The sequence below is a fragment of the Microtus ochrogaster genome, chromosome 16, assembly GCF_000317375.1.
Source record: "Microtus ochrogaster isolate Prairie Vole_2 chromosome 16, MicOch1.0, whole genome shotgun sequence".
Classification (NCBI taxonomy): domain Eukaryota; kingdom Metazoa; phylum Chordata; class Mammalia; order Rodentia; family Cricetidae; genus Microtus; species Microtus ochrogaster.
Window position 1 is genome coordinate 17,310,692 of NC_022018.1, and position 14,881 is coordinate 17,325,572.

Here is a 14,881-nt window from a genome sequence, read left to right on the forward strand (position 1 = left end):
TCATTTTAGCAGTAATTTCTTAGAGGTAGCGCTCACCTGTAATCACAACACCTGGGGTAGACACAGGAAAACCAGGAGTTCAAGGCCAACCTACACTACATATCAAGTTCCAGCCTGAACTAAGTAAGATCTTGTTTCAAAAATACAAAACAAAACACAAAAATCAATAAACAAAAGAAAAATCTATACTACACTAGGAAATATATATATATATATCTTTATGTATTTGTGTGTATATATTTGCATGTATGCCTATATGTGCAAGTGTGTGTGTATACACATATTTACCTGAACAAAAAGTTTTAAACTATTCAGCAAAAGATACTAAATAGAATCTAAGCATGAATAATACACATAAACACAAAATGTAATGCATATAAATGCCAAACCTTTGTGTGTACAGAGAAATCTTGTTCATAGGACAGCAAAAGACAAGATCCCACGGGGAAATAAGACAAAGGACGGTGGCAGAGATGGCTATGCACTCTCATGCCACTTCCAGAGAGTGTTTATCCAACCAAGAATTGTCTAGTGATGCTATGTGCCTGCCCCACCAATGAAGTGACTGTGTTATTCCCAGAGCTGAGGAGGCTTTGGGGACTGTGCTGCCTTCCCCCTTGTCTTTCTGAAGCACAGGGGAAGAGCCCAAGACGGGCAGAGCCATGCGCCCAAGTCATCTCCTGCCTACCACACATCTTCATTATACTGTGGCAAGGATGAAAAAGAAACTGCTACTATTTTACCCCCAGAGAACATGAGCTTAACTTTTAAATTGAATTATATGCACCAAATACAAAAGACAAAACTACAGTTCACAGGAATGAGCAACCCTCCAGTTAATGAACTTCCTCAGCAGTCAAGAAAGCACAACAAGGGCAAACCACTAAAAAGAAGAGAATCGAATTGGCAAAACTTAGAAGAAGCTTGAAGCATAGAGCAGCTGCGAGACCAGCACTGCGGGTCTAACTGCACTACCGTGCGCATAGGGTACAGACCCAGCACCAGGGTGGAAGCAGAGACTGGCTGTGCACTCAGCTCGCGTGCAGCTCATCATGTTGTTCTTGACGGAGTGAGTGCCTTGAAGACCAACAAGCCTCTAGATGTAAATTACAGCTTCGGGCACATTGGAATTGAAGGGGGAAGTTAAACAGTATGGGTGGAATAATCAGAGAGCTCCATGATGTCATATATTCTAGAAGGTACTGTGACTAGACATGTTAAACACTGATGTCATTAAAAGCAAAACCTTGGATAGACTTTTCATTTCTACAGGAAACAGAGAACAATAGATATAAAAATCAAATGTAGTACATTAATCTAGCTTGAATCCAGGCCAGAACAAAAGTTCTAATGGATAGTTGGGGAAATTTGAGGCAGGCGGATCTCTGTGAGTTCGAGACCAACCTGGTCTACAGAGCTAGTTCCAGGACAGGCTCCAAAGCCACAGGGAAACCCTGTCTCGAAAAACCAAAATAAATAAATAAATAAACAAACAAACAAACAAACAAATAAATAAATAAATGGAAATTTGAAAATGTATTAAGTATCAGTGATCTTATAAAATACTTTACATTATTTTCGGTATGGCAGAGGTTTTGTGCCATTTAGCAGTCATGCTGAAATATGCAGGAGAATGGCTGCAATAGTCAGAAGTGAGCTGCCAAGCAGTATAAATTGCATGTGTTCCTAGATAGAGAGGAAGCAAATGGATACATTTTGCCTCTCAGCTTCAAGTGTGTAAACCTACCACATGATAAAAGTACTAATGTATAAAAATAAATGCGCATAGAATGTTTTGCCTCATTGTTATTGGGACAAATATCAAGAAGCAACCAGACTATCCACTGACAGAAGGTAAAGAAGTTATGGTACATCCACGACATGAAATACCACATGTCAACTAAAACAAATGAAATTAAATTTGCTTGCATTGGCTTGAGGGATACACACACAGCATATTAAATAAGAAAGGGGTCACCACAAGGCGAGGGACTGTATTAAAGGGTAACAGCATCAGGAAGGTGGAGGGTCACTGCCTCAGCACCTGCCATCTGATTCATATTCAGAGATCAGAGCTGCACCGCTGTCTGGCCTGGCGGGTGGCAATAAGCCTGTCTGCCATGCACATGTTCCAGGACTTTTCCCTTCACTCGTGATTTTATCTGAATGGAATGTGCAGCCGGGATGACATATTTCAGGGCAGACAAACCTCGTTTGCAGCTTCTCAGCGCGGATCGGCTGTCATGGTAAAATAGCATCCAGAGTGCTCCGCACATTTGCGTAGGTATTGGCTCAGTTTATCTTTCAGTTAGGCTAGGCTGGTTGTATAGGGACCCCAGGAGTCCCCTTGTCTCCACCTCCTCGGTGCTGGGATTATTGCCTTTTTTTTTTAATACACTTATTTTGTTTGTTTCATTCTGGGGTTTTTGTTTTTTTGTTTTTTGTTTTTTGTTTTTTTTTTTTTTGATCCGGGCATGTGTGGAGGTCAGAGGATAATTTTGAGGGTTCAGTTCTCCCTTTCTACCATGTGGGTTCTGAGGACTAAACTCACTGTGTTGGGTTTGGTGCCAGTCACCTTCACCCACTAAGTGACCTCAGTTCTATGGGGCTTTCCCATCTGGGCTTGGAGAGCAGACTCAGGCCTTCACACTTGCTTGGCAAAGCACTTTACTGGCTGAGCTATTTTACTAGCCCAGAACTACCTTTAATGGCCAATGATGCTACCCACCATTTTAAATTAAACAAGGCCAAGTTGCCTCTTGGGGCTTGCCAGTCTCAGGACCATGTGGGCTTCGGCTTCTGCTCCATCTCCACTGTCTCTCTGCTCCAGGTCCCTTCCCTGCTTGAGGCTAAAGAAGCTCTCTGAGCTTCCCTTCTTAGGCTCCCCTGCCAGCTGGCCCTTAAAAGGGCAGGGTGGGCTGCCTTCCTGCTTTCCAACGCCAATCAGCAGCCTTGGAAGAACTCCCAGCTGCCCCCTTAACTATGCTCCCTCAGGCCACGCTGTGCTCGTATAGCGATAGCAACTTGTGCTGGAGTCCCCTTGTGATGGTACAGCCAACCATGCTCTCTCCTCTTTCTTACCCCAAGAGATTTCTGTACACCTTAACATCCCCTTCAGTGTTCTGACTACATTCTGGGCTGAATTACTAACCCCAAAATCTAAGTCGTGGCCAGACCTTCTTGCCAAAAGAACAAAAGCCCAGCAAGCTGAAGTCCCAACTCTGTGCACCAGGCTCAGCCTGTGAATGACCATCTTTAAGACCCAGGTAGCAACAGAGCAAAGCTGCCCACAGGAGATCTGCTCCACTGCCAGTTCCAGCCATCAGCAGTGGCGCATGAGCTGCACTGGATCCCCTGCCACCGCCATCACCACCGCCATCTGAATGGGGCACCTCCTCCTGGTCCAAGACCATCCCCACACTCTGCTGTCCCTCAAGAGTCCTAGCTGTGGTCCTTCCTGCCTGCTAGGAAACCTATTGGTTTCCCAAGCCTCAGCCTTCTGTTTACTCTGCTCCCCATGCCTGCTGAGCTGATTCTGTGCTTGGTGTGGCTGGCATGCTTTCTGTTTTCTTGACTAGAACATGACTCATGCCCTCCCGCTGTCACAGCCTGCACTTTAACAAATAGGGTTAGGTCACCCTTGATAAGCTAATTAAAAAAGCCAAAGTAACTGTGATAAGCAGAAAAGGGAGATTTATTCAATGTGGACCTACTGGAAAGAGACAGGGAGAGTCAATGACTCCCCATTCATCTTTGGGCCCTGAGGTGAGGGTGACATTTAAATACAAGGTCAAGGTTAAGCATATTTAAGCAGTCCCCACACAAGGTGTGGTCCTGCCCACCACTTACCTGCCATTGCCCATCCCTAAGGTGGCCTGTCAAGTGATCAGTCTCTTTCTTGGCTGGCCCAGGCTTTAGGCCTTCTCTCCTCTCAGCACAAGGTTCCTAGGGAGGAATATCTGATTATTGGGGTCCATAGTGAGGGACACGTGTGTCTCTTCAGAATATCTTCAGCCCTGCTAAGTCTGTTTCATCAGGGTGTTGGAAATGGAGCATGTCTCAGGAAGAAATACAGTGGTTACATGTCTGTCGCTAAGTTAAAAAGAATTCCGATACCCAGATGAGATTCTGTCTTTTGTCAAGTGTGGCCTGCAGGGACATCATCACTACTCACTATCGGTGCCGGCTTGAAGCAAAGTGCTTGTGTTGGTCAAATGGTGGCTTCTGACCCACGAGAGAACTTACAAATGGAATATGGCAAGCTCCGGCCTTCACAACTCGGCTATGGGTGGGCTAACTCACCCCACACAGGATCTATAGATATGTAGAATCTATAGATATTCCTGATCGTGGGAGGTACAAGATGCAGCAACTTCTTTTTTGCTTTGGAAATGAAATCCTGGCATTTTCTACATCTCTGGAGCCCCGGAAACTGGTGAAGTGCTGTGGGGGTGGGTGTCTCAGAGAGGGCTCTGGGAATGAAGATATTTCCTAGATTATTCACTCGGTGACATTTCCAGTACGCTCTCAATACTCAGATGAAGAAAGGATGTACTCTGCTTGTGAATAGAGCTGCCTCTCCACTCTCTGCTGCTGACTCAGTGGCCCGAATGCAATATATTCATTTTAGCAGCACAGGCCTTGCTCCATATATGGCCTTTTCCTCACCAAGGTAAACCGAGTTGTAGCACCACAGAATGCCGAATCTCTTGATAGCAGAGATACACACTGAGTACCAGTTGTGAGGGCCACCTGCAGTCAGGGTAACTTCACTGGACCCCTTTATGGACAGGTTGAAGTTGTTAGTCCTGTCAAAATGGACTCTTAGTCTAGGTGGGAATTGCCTCTTCCCTGCAATGCTCTGGCAACATTACTGTCCGTGGATGTCTGGAACAACTTGGCTGTGCTCATGAGGTCTGGTCATAGGCTATTTCATAGCAAAGGGGATGCATCTGGCTCAGTAGGATGCTGGAATGACCGATAAACCAGTTTTACAGAAGCTCTATTGTTGCTATCTAACCCTATAATTCCATCTCTGGCTTATAGAGAAGTGGCCTCAGGAGAGAAGTTAGAGAAGAATTCCCAGCACTCTAACATGGGGACGGAACTGTGGGGACTCTGTTCCTCACCTGTTTGGAGTGCCTTCATCTTTAGTAAAGATTGTTATGTCTCAAAGTGGAAACAAGTTGTTACTGCTGTGCAAAATGTCAAGGAAGAATAGATTGGACATGGATATTGACCAAAGAGCTTGAGAATGAACAGAGAGGGCAGCCTCTGTTCTGTTCTGTGATACAGAGAGGGCAGCCTCTGTTCTGTTCTGTGATCCTGGGACCGAGACTGGGAAACTGTATTTCTCAATCTCCTTTTCCAGCTTTCTGATATGTCTGCTAATCAAAGGCACTGAAGAGAATTGGACAGTGGGATACAAACCTTCGCTCTCATTCTGATTCCTCCTCAGTGCTTCATCACGTGCAATCAGTAGGCTCCAACTGCCACATCTCTGACGTTAGCGGGCTAATCTTTCCTCCAATGGTCAAGGGACAGCGTTGGGGGCTGCTCATCATGGCCTGGTCTTTGATAACACCATGCCTTCCAGGAACAGAATCTTGTGCACACATACACACTAGACAAGTGTTCTACCACTGTGCACGCTCAGGCCTGCACAGTCCCTCTGCTTCTATGGTTTTAATATTTGAGTTGTTCAAGAATCTATGTTTTGTCTTTTCAGATTTCTAACACCTGTGCAAACAGTTCCCCATGTGATTAAACCCTCTTTGTTTGGAATGCCTCACGTGACTTTTCCACACTTTTCCAGCGACCCAAGTTTGATTCCCAGCACTCACACCAGGTGGATCACAACCATCTGCAACTTGAGCTCCAAGGGATCTGGTGCTTTCTCCTGGTCTCCATGGGCACTTAAACTTGTGTTCGTGCGCACACACAATTAAATGAAAACAAAGTTGTTTTCTATTTTGTTTTAAAAAAACTATCCCCATCTAATCAGCAAGGACAGCAAGCAAGATGACCCTCCTATCAGTGTTCTTGAAAGGCATAGAGACGGTTTTCTACGGGGCCTAAAAGCTGGTGTGTGTCTTTCCCTCATTTCTCCTTCCTCATTTTTTCCTTCCACTTTAGCCTCCAGAATATTGTATCTCATCCCTTCCAATTTGCTGAAAATACACTTCTAAATTTGATAAGGGATAGAAGCTTATAGAGAAAAAATCTATAAGTAACCTATTTTGGAATAACTAATACTTTAAAAAATACTCCTGAGGTTACCAAATTTTTCATGCAACAAAGGAGCACTCAGGTGTGGCCAGTGGATGCCATGTGCACCCATAGGAAGGCTGCACTGTCCTCCTCTGACCACAGGACTGTGGGCCCCATCATAGTTTCTCAGGGTTCTGAGATATTTATCACTTCACAGAGGGTTCTACAAAAATTAAACAAAATAAATTGTAGGCCTATATTTCTGTATGGCACAAAAGCCATAGGCCCAGTCTGAGCTGATCATGTAGCTCTGCAGACAAGCTGTCTCTGCCTAACAATAGCAAGGATGTACTTGTTAGAAATGTAGATTACCTGAGAAGAGATGTTGACTAAAGCTGATGACTTAAGAGTTTAGAGGTTCAATGCTTGCTCCCTTTGTAATTTGGAGGATGTCTTAGAGATGCTAATTCATGGCCTACCTGACTGCTAGATGCTGACATGGCTTGAGCCCAGGTACCTGGTTGCCTAGGAGACAACCTAATGTGTTTTCCCCCGCTCAATTGATGTGGATATATAAGATGTTTAAAAAATAAAGAGAGATCTGGCCCTTCCATGATGACCGTGTAAGTTATGTCTGATTATTCCTCGCGAGTCCGTTCCAGTCTAGTTGGGGAATCTGGGTTGGACCCACACAAGCTCCAACAATAAATGACTCTGGATAGGTCTGATGTACATTACCTCTCTTTAGTAACACCAAGGACAGAGAGGCCGTCCACTGGCAACTGTGTATGTATGTGCAGACATCAAGGCATTTAATATTATTTAATATTCTAGTGAAGCTTTTTCAACATGACACAAGTTAGGCTTATCTGGGAAGATGGAGCCTCAGCTGAAATAAATGACTCTATTTATTGACCTGTGGGAAGGGCATTTTCTTCATTTATGTGGAGGCTCCACTCAACTTCAGTTCCTATCTTCAGGTTCCTGCTTTGTGCTTCTGCCCTGACTTCCCTAGATGATAAGCCCAGGTAAAATAAGTCCTTTCCTCTCCAAGGTGCTTTGGCCATGGTGTTTTTTCACAGCAATCATAAAGCAAACTAAGACATTAAGGTATGTATCAGAATGTTTTTAGTTGTAGATAACAGACTTTCCAATTAATAATTACCCAATAATCCAGAAATTGCACTTTGAGCTATATACCTCAGAGATCTGAAAAATATGACCATGCAAAACCTTAACATGATATTCATAATATAATTATTGATGACAACCAAATATTTAGGAACTGATAAACAAGTGAGCAAAATATGGTATAGACACATGGTGGAACATCTTTCATCTTTAAAAAGCAATGAAGAACTGATGCATACTACAGAATAAATGGACCTCAAAAACTAGGAAATAAGCTAGAAAAGACAGTGCATTCTGATTCCATTTTGAAATATGGACAATTCCATGAAGAGAGAAATGTGTGGGTTTCAGGCCAGAGTGAATAGGAGGATGTATGTTGTGGTTTCAGTATAACATGTCACTCATAGGCTCATGCGTTGGATCTCTTGGTTGGTCTCTAGCTGGCACACTGTGTTGGAAGGCTGTGGAACCTTTAGGGTGGGGCCTTTTGGAAGAGGTCAACTATCTGATGTGGGATATCTTTCTCTATATGTGTTGTTTTTATTGGTTGATGAATAAAGCTGTTTGGCCAATGGTTTAGCAGAATACAGCCAGGCAGGAAATCTGAACAGAGAAATATAGAAAGAGAGTAGGCAGAGTCAAGGAGACACCATGTAGCTGCCAAAGGATGCCAGAACCTAACCAGTAGGCTACAGTGTCGTGGTGATACACAGATTAATAGAAATGAATTATTTTAAAATATGAGAGCTAGTTAGGAATATGCCTAAGCTATAGGCCAAACTGTCTTGAAATTAATATAGTTTTTGTGTGATTATTTGGGTCTGGTGACTGGGAGACATATGAGCAGTCTCTGTCTACATATATGGCACCCAACATGGGGCATGAATCCACATAAGACTAAAAAAAACTTAAGAAAAAAAAGAGCTTTTAGAACCACAAAAATGGGAGTCAAGTACAAATGCTTGGTAGTCACATTTTTTTCAGATAAGCTCTGTTTGCTGGTGGTGAGCAGAGGCATAGCTCCTTTAAGAGAAGGCTTTCTGACTCAGCATTAGCAACAAAAGCTATGTGGCTTCTTTAAGAAAGGGCTTCCTGGTTCATGATAGTGGTACAGATGGCTCTGGCTCTTTTGGAGCATGCTACAAGTTACTTGGTGGCAGCACGGGCCAACTGCTTCTCAGAGTTGAGGTGCTGAGTACCACTCCCACCCCGTAGTCCTAGAGCTGGCAATGAACTATGTCCATCATGTTAAAAGATGGAGAGAGGTGGAGCCACCACAGCCACACTGATTGCCATTTTAAAAATGTTTCTGGTCAGAAAAGGAGTTCAGATACACAATAAGACAGATTCAGATGAAAAAGACCCCTGAATGGGTCACAATGTTGGATAAATGTACATGGGCTTAAGACAGAGAGAAGAAAGAGAGTGAGAGAAGTCAGTCATGGATTAAAGGAGTAAAGATAATAAAATAAATATTAAAAAGTAATAGAGTTAAAAAAATAAGCCATGAAAAGATGGAAAATACACAGAGAGTCTGGATTATGCATAATATTGTGTTTTCTTTGAATTCTTGACTACAGAGAGACATTTGATTCTGGGACCTGCTAAGCTAAACCAGCATATATATTTTACTTCAAAATTTGCATTTAAGAATATGCTATTTTGGAAAAAGACATTCTGCTTTATTTCCACAGAAGATGAGAACCTGTGGATTCCTTCCAAGCTAATGTTTGGTTTGATGGAATAAGACTCCCTGAAAGGTCTCTGTGAACCCTAAAAATACTTCACCCAACAAATAACAAGAAGCAGTTTGGAGAAAATAACATCCAAATCTCCAAAATGATTGTTTATAAATGTTTATTTTCATTTTTAAAAAGTTGGTTATAATTGATTAATGGCACAATCAATTTCTTTAAGAAAGAAAGGGGCGTGTGATACAGAGATGAATACTTTGCATTGGTCTGGACTTGGGTCTATTGATACAAATTTAAGAACAATGAACAATTTTGTTACACTGTCTATGTATTTCTGCTTTTGATTTAGATATCATGTTTGTGCAGCTTATTTAGAAATATAATGTATAATTAAAAATTACAGAGTAATAGTCATTTATAATAGTCAAACTTGTAGTCATGTTAGTTTTTTAGATATATAGAAATATATTTCAGCTAGATAGGTAATCTTTAAGACGTCAAAGATCTACAGAATATGACATTTAAAATGTTTTAAGAACTTGGACTTTTCTCAACAGTGAAACATGTCTGCTTCTGGCAGCACTTATTACTTTAGAGAGGATGATAGGCATAAAAAGGCTTCTTATGCAGTTTGTTATCCATTTGGGCAAGAAACTGCTCTTGTCTGGACTGCTTGACAGTATGCTGTATAAACTGGACATGCAAGACCCACATAAAAATGACTGATGAACTTGCCAAAAGAAGGTGAGAGACAGTTCTTTGGGGTTCATGTTTTGCCAGACATTCTGTAGGACACAAAAGAAAGTGACTGACAAACTGCCAATATTGGCAAAACAGTCTTTCAAATTTCCTGCTTCATCGAAAAGACTGCCAGATACTATAGGCCTGTAGGCTGAAGATGGATGCCCCAATGTTACAGAAGAACTTTGGGTCACTGTCCAGGCAACAAGATGTCTCTGTCAACATCTTTGAATTGTTGCTTACAATGCACTTCCTGTTTACTTAGGTAATATTATATCCTTTTGAGGTCTTTGATGGAGTTGAAGACTGGATAGTTATAATTATAGTTTTCCTTAACTATAATAAAAGATAAATTAGATATGAAACTTTAGACTCACAAAGATAGGATAGATGATACAGAGTATTTTCCTTAATTTGCCAAATGTAAATGGACAACTGTTTTATATATGTAATTTTACTATGTTAAAGTTAAAGCCTTCCTTTTTATTTAGATAGGAAAGGGTAGATGGTGTGTGATTGGATTCCTCTCTGTATGCTGTGAATATGTTATCACCATTCCTTAATAAACAAGCTGCTTTGCTCTATGGAGGGCAGAATAGAGGTAGGTGGGGAAAACCAAGCTGAATGCAGGGAGACTCCATGTAGCTGCCAAAGGAGAAGGGCATCATACCCTTACCAGTATACCACAGATTAATAGAAATGGGTTAATTTAAAATGTAAGAGCTAGGCTGAAATATGCCTAAGCTATTGGCCAAACAGTGTTGTAATTAATATAGTTTCTGATTATCCAGGTCTGGGTGGCCGGGAAACCAATGCAGTCTCCATTTGCAGCTTTGCTGAGGTCTTACTGCTTAGCTCCCCTCCCATCACTCTCTACGCCATAGACACAGTGACCAGCTGCCATGCTCCTACTGCCTTCTGTGCTCCGTGGGCTGGACCCCTTGCTGGACCCCTTCAAGCTGCTTTGTCAGATGTTCTGTTGCAGTAATGAGAAGAGTAACTAATCCAGGCTTGTGAACTAAAGGGTTTCTTTGCTGGTGGCAGAAATGCTTAAAAGCCATTTGTGGGTACAAGGGCACAATTCTGAAAATAGTCTAAAAGTTACTGCATGGCTTACTCTGAATGAGTGGACTGTGGAGTAAATGATTGTTTTATAATTAAGCTATCCCCCAAACCCATTACTAATACTGTTTCTCAAGTTCCAGTAAGTGTGGAATGGGTGGGTTGGCAATGGAGGAATTCAGTGGTTCAACATGTCGTCATGTGCGATCCCATCCTCTTCAGCTTCTTCACTCTCAGCAGCTGCCCTCTTGCTTTGTACCACACCAGCGTCCTCGTTAGAAGCCCCGAAGAGAGATGAGGGAGAGCCCTTTTTGGTACACTTTTGATCGCTGTATCGAGGCAAGGCCCAGGCTATTCTCAAAGTCACAGTCCTTGTGCTTCAGCCTCTGGAGTGCTGTGCTTCCAGACATGTACCAGCATGACCAATACCATGACCAATACCATGACCAATAAGAGTTGTTTTTTTTTGTTTTTGTTTTTTATTTATTTTTTAATTTATTTATTAATTAAAGATTTCTGCCTCCTCCCCGACACCGCCTCCCATTTCCCTCCCCATTCCCCGACCAAGTCCCCCTCCCTCACCAAATCAAAGAGCAATCAGGGTTCAGGGTTCCCTGACCTGTGGGAAGTCCAAGGACCGCCCACCTCCATCCAGGTTTAGTAAGGTGAGCATCCAAACTGCCTAGGCTCCCCCAAAGCCAGTACTGCAGTAGGATCAAAAACCCTTTGCCATTGTTCTTGAGTTCTCAGTAGTCCTCATTGTCCGCTATGTTCAGCAAGTCCAGTTTTATCCCAGGCTTTTTCAGACCCATAGGGTTTCTCTGTGTAGCCTTGGATGTCCAGGAACTGACTCTGTAGACCAGCTTGGCCTCGAACTTAGAGAGACCCACCTGCCTTTGCCTCCTGAGTGCTGGGATGAAAGGCATGTGCTACCACACCTAGCTAAGAGTTCCACCAACCCCAATTTAAGAAAAAACTTTCCACATAGGTGCCAAACTAATCTCTCATGTTATTGATGAATCATGGTCTTTCACAAAACATTAGGCCCACATTGACAAGGGCCCGGAACACCACGACTTGTTCAAAGATCCAGGATTAAACATGGTATCTCAGGCAGACAGGCAGGTTACTGTAGTTGAGTGACAGACACTGGCCAAGGCTTCCAGGTGGGCAGCCTCCATAGCCCCAGAGGACAAAGAATTTTCTTAGTGGAATCTGTCTTGATGTTGTTTATCTTATCTATTTATGCACCTACTTATTATTGAGGCTCTTGTGCCCGGTCGCCAAGCCTCTCATGAACTTATGATCTTCCTGTGTCTGCTTCTTGCATTGGGGATTACTGGAGTGCACCACCAAGCGTGACTTTTTAATTTGCTCATCTATCTTAGGTTGAGTTTGAAATTATACTTATCTGTCCTCATCTATCTACCAACCAGACTTCCTGTCTATATCTATGTTGACATTGTACATGTAAGTGAACATGCACACACATGTATACATGCACACAAACACAGATTTTAGATGCTTATACTTTCAGCTTCTTTTAAAAATAATTTGTTATTTTTACCTAATGTACATTTGTATATTGCCTGCATATACATCTGTTTGACAGTGTTGGATCTCCTAAGACTGAATTTACAGTTAGTTACAGACTGCCATGTGGGGGCTGGGAATAGAACCCAGGTCCTCTGGAAGAGCAGCCAGTGCTCTTAACCACGGAGCCATCTCTCCAGTCACCAATTTTAGTTTCTTGTAGCTAAGCAATATAAAACTTTTCTTTTCTTTTTTTTTAAAATGTGTTTCATTTTTGTTTTAGTTAGTAAACTGAAATATAATATGGGTAGATTTTTAAACATGATTTGCTTGTAGATTTCTGTTTTATAGAACAATATGCTAATTCATTCTCTCTGAAAGCATTATTAATTAGTAGTTCTCCTCAAGATAAAAGTCTGAGATCAACATATTTTACTTTTTTAAAATTTTTTTATTATTTATTTATTTATTAAAGATTTCTGTCTCCTCCCCGCCATCGTCTCCCATTCCCCTCTCCCTCCCCCAATTTTAAATTATTTTATTTTAATTTAATTGAGCTCGTTTGTATTTGTTTGTTTGGGGCTTTTGAGTTTAAGTCATGTAACCTGGGCTACATGACTCACTTTGTAACTAAGAATGGCCTGAACTCCTGATCTTCCCAACTGAGTTATTAGGAGATCCCATCATATTGGTTCCATTTTTAATTGCATTATTTTTAATTTTTAAATTAAATTAAATTTACTCAGTGTGTGTAAGGTGTGTGTGTGTGTGTGTGTGTGTGTGTGTGTGTGTGTGTGTATGCATGCAGAGGCTACTAGTTCGTTTCCTGACTGCCCTGACTCAAAATAATCACACAGAAACTGTATTATTTGCAATACTGTTTGGCCAATAGCTTAAGCATATTTTTAGCTAGCCCTTATATTCTAAACTAACCCATCTCCATTAATCTGTATCTCTACAAGGTTATCTGTCTCCTGTGGGCAGCTATATGGTTCTCCCTGACTCTGCCTACTCTCTCTATATCTCTTTCAGTCTGGCTTTACTCTCTGAAAGCAACTTCTTTATTAACCAACGCCAATAAGACATATTCACAGCATACATCACCTCCCACATCACACAGGCATGCCACAGCTCACATGTAGAGGTCAGAGGACAACTTTCAGGAGTTGGTTTCCTCCTGTGATGGATTTTAGGGATTGAACTCAAGCTGTCCGGACTGCATGGCAAACCCTTCTCCTGCTGTGTAGTCTGGCCAACTCTGTTTTGTTTCATTTTTTATTGCAAAGATTTGCACTGGCATCAACGTGTCCATCACTAAGACTCTGAAGAGTGTTGCTAGGTGGAATGAGGACCCTGGCCGTTCCTCCAACTCTGCACTGGTGAAAGTGTCTGACAGGAATGGGCCAGCAGGCACGAGACTGTGGCGGGAGCCTTGGAGTGGGGGCACACCCTTAATCTTGGCTTCACCTACGTCTCTGGTTCCCAGTGCTGCTTTTGCTTAGCACACGTTGGCAGCTGGTACACACGAATCGCCCCGGTCACATGTGGTTGTGTTTAACGCTACAGAACTTTGAACCAACCTCAAGCTGTGCCAGTAGGGAGATCAAAGCCAATGCTCAAATGTATTTTATAAATGGTGAACTTCGGTGGAAAAACAAAACTCATTTAAACCGAAGCCAAGGGGCGTGTTATGTTTTGACTGATGCCGAAAACAAAGAAAGGAGGTGTTTCCCCTGCGCGTTGTTTGGACTCTTTTTAAAAAGAGCCTGTTTATTAAAGTCTGTACTTTCAAATAAACACAGAGAACTCTCGTGTTCTCTCTGTAAACACGTTTGAGTCCTTTGAAGCCAAGAATAATGAGTGTGATAGAAAAGACAGTTTAGCTTCTCCTGGGCTCTGTGTTGCCTTAACTGGCTCTTGCTGTCTTGAAAACTCATTCTGTAGAGAGGTGATTGGAACTGACTCCACTAGGTGGAGGGAGAGGGAAACACTCAGGTGGTGGCCTCTGTATTCCAGCAAGCAAGGAGCACCTTTCTCTAGAGTGCCACATAGCAGAAGCCACAGTCTATAGTCATCCTCCTGCTGGCAAGCACCTGCCTCCCTGGCTTCGGACCAGTGTTGTGTTAATACCTGTTGGACGTCTACCTCTGGGGCAGAGGAGAGGCATATGCTCACATCTAGGGCATCACCTGCCTATCATGCTCAGCACCATGCTTCCACCACTCACCGTGGACACAGCCAAAGAGTGAGGCAGCTCTCACCACAAGCCAGCCCACCCACCCAGCACGAGGGCTCTATTTAGCCCTCCAGAACTAGCTCACCCAGCACCAGGGCCCCATCGACCCCTCCAGAGCCAGCCCACCCCGCACCAGGACCCCATCGACCCCTCCAGAGCCAGCCCACCCCGCACCAGGACCCCATCGACCCATCCAGAGCCAGCCCACCCCGCACCAGGGCCCCATCGACCCCTCCAGAGCCAGCCCACCCCACACCAGGGCCCCATCTACCCC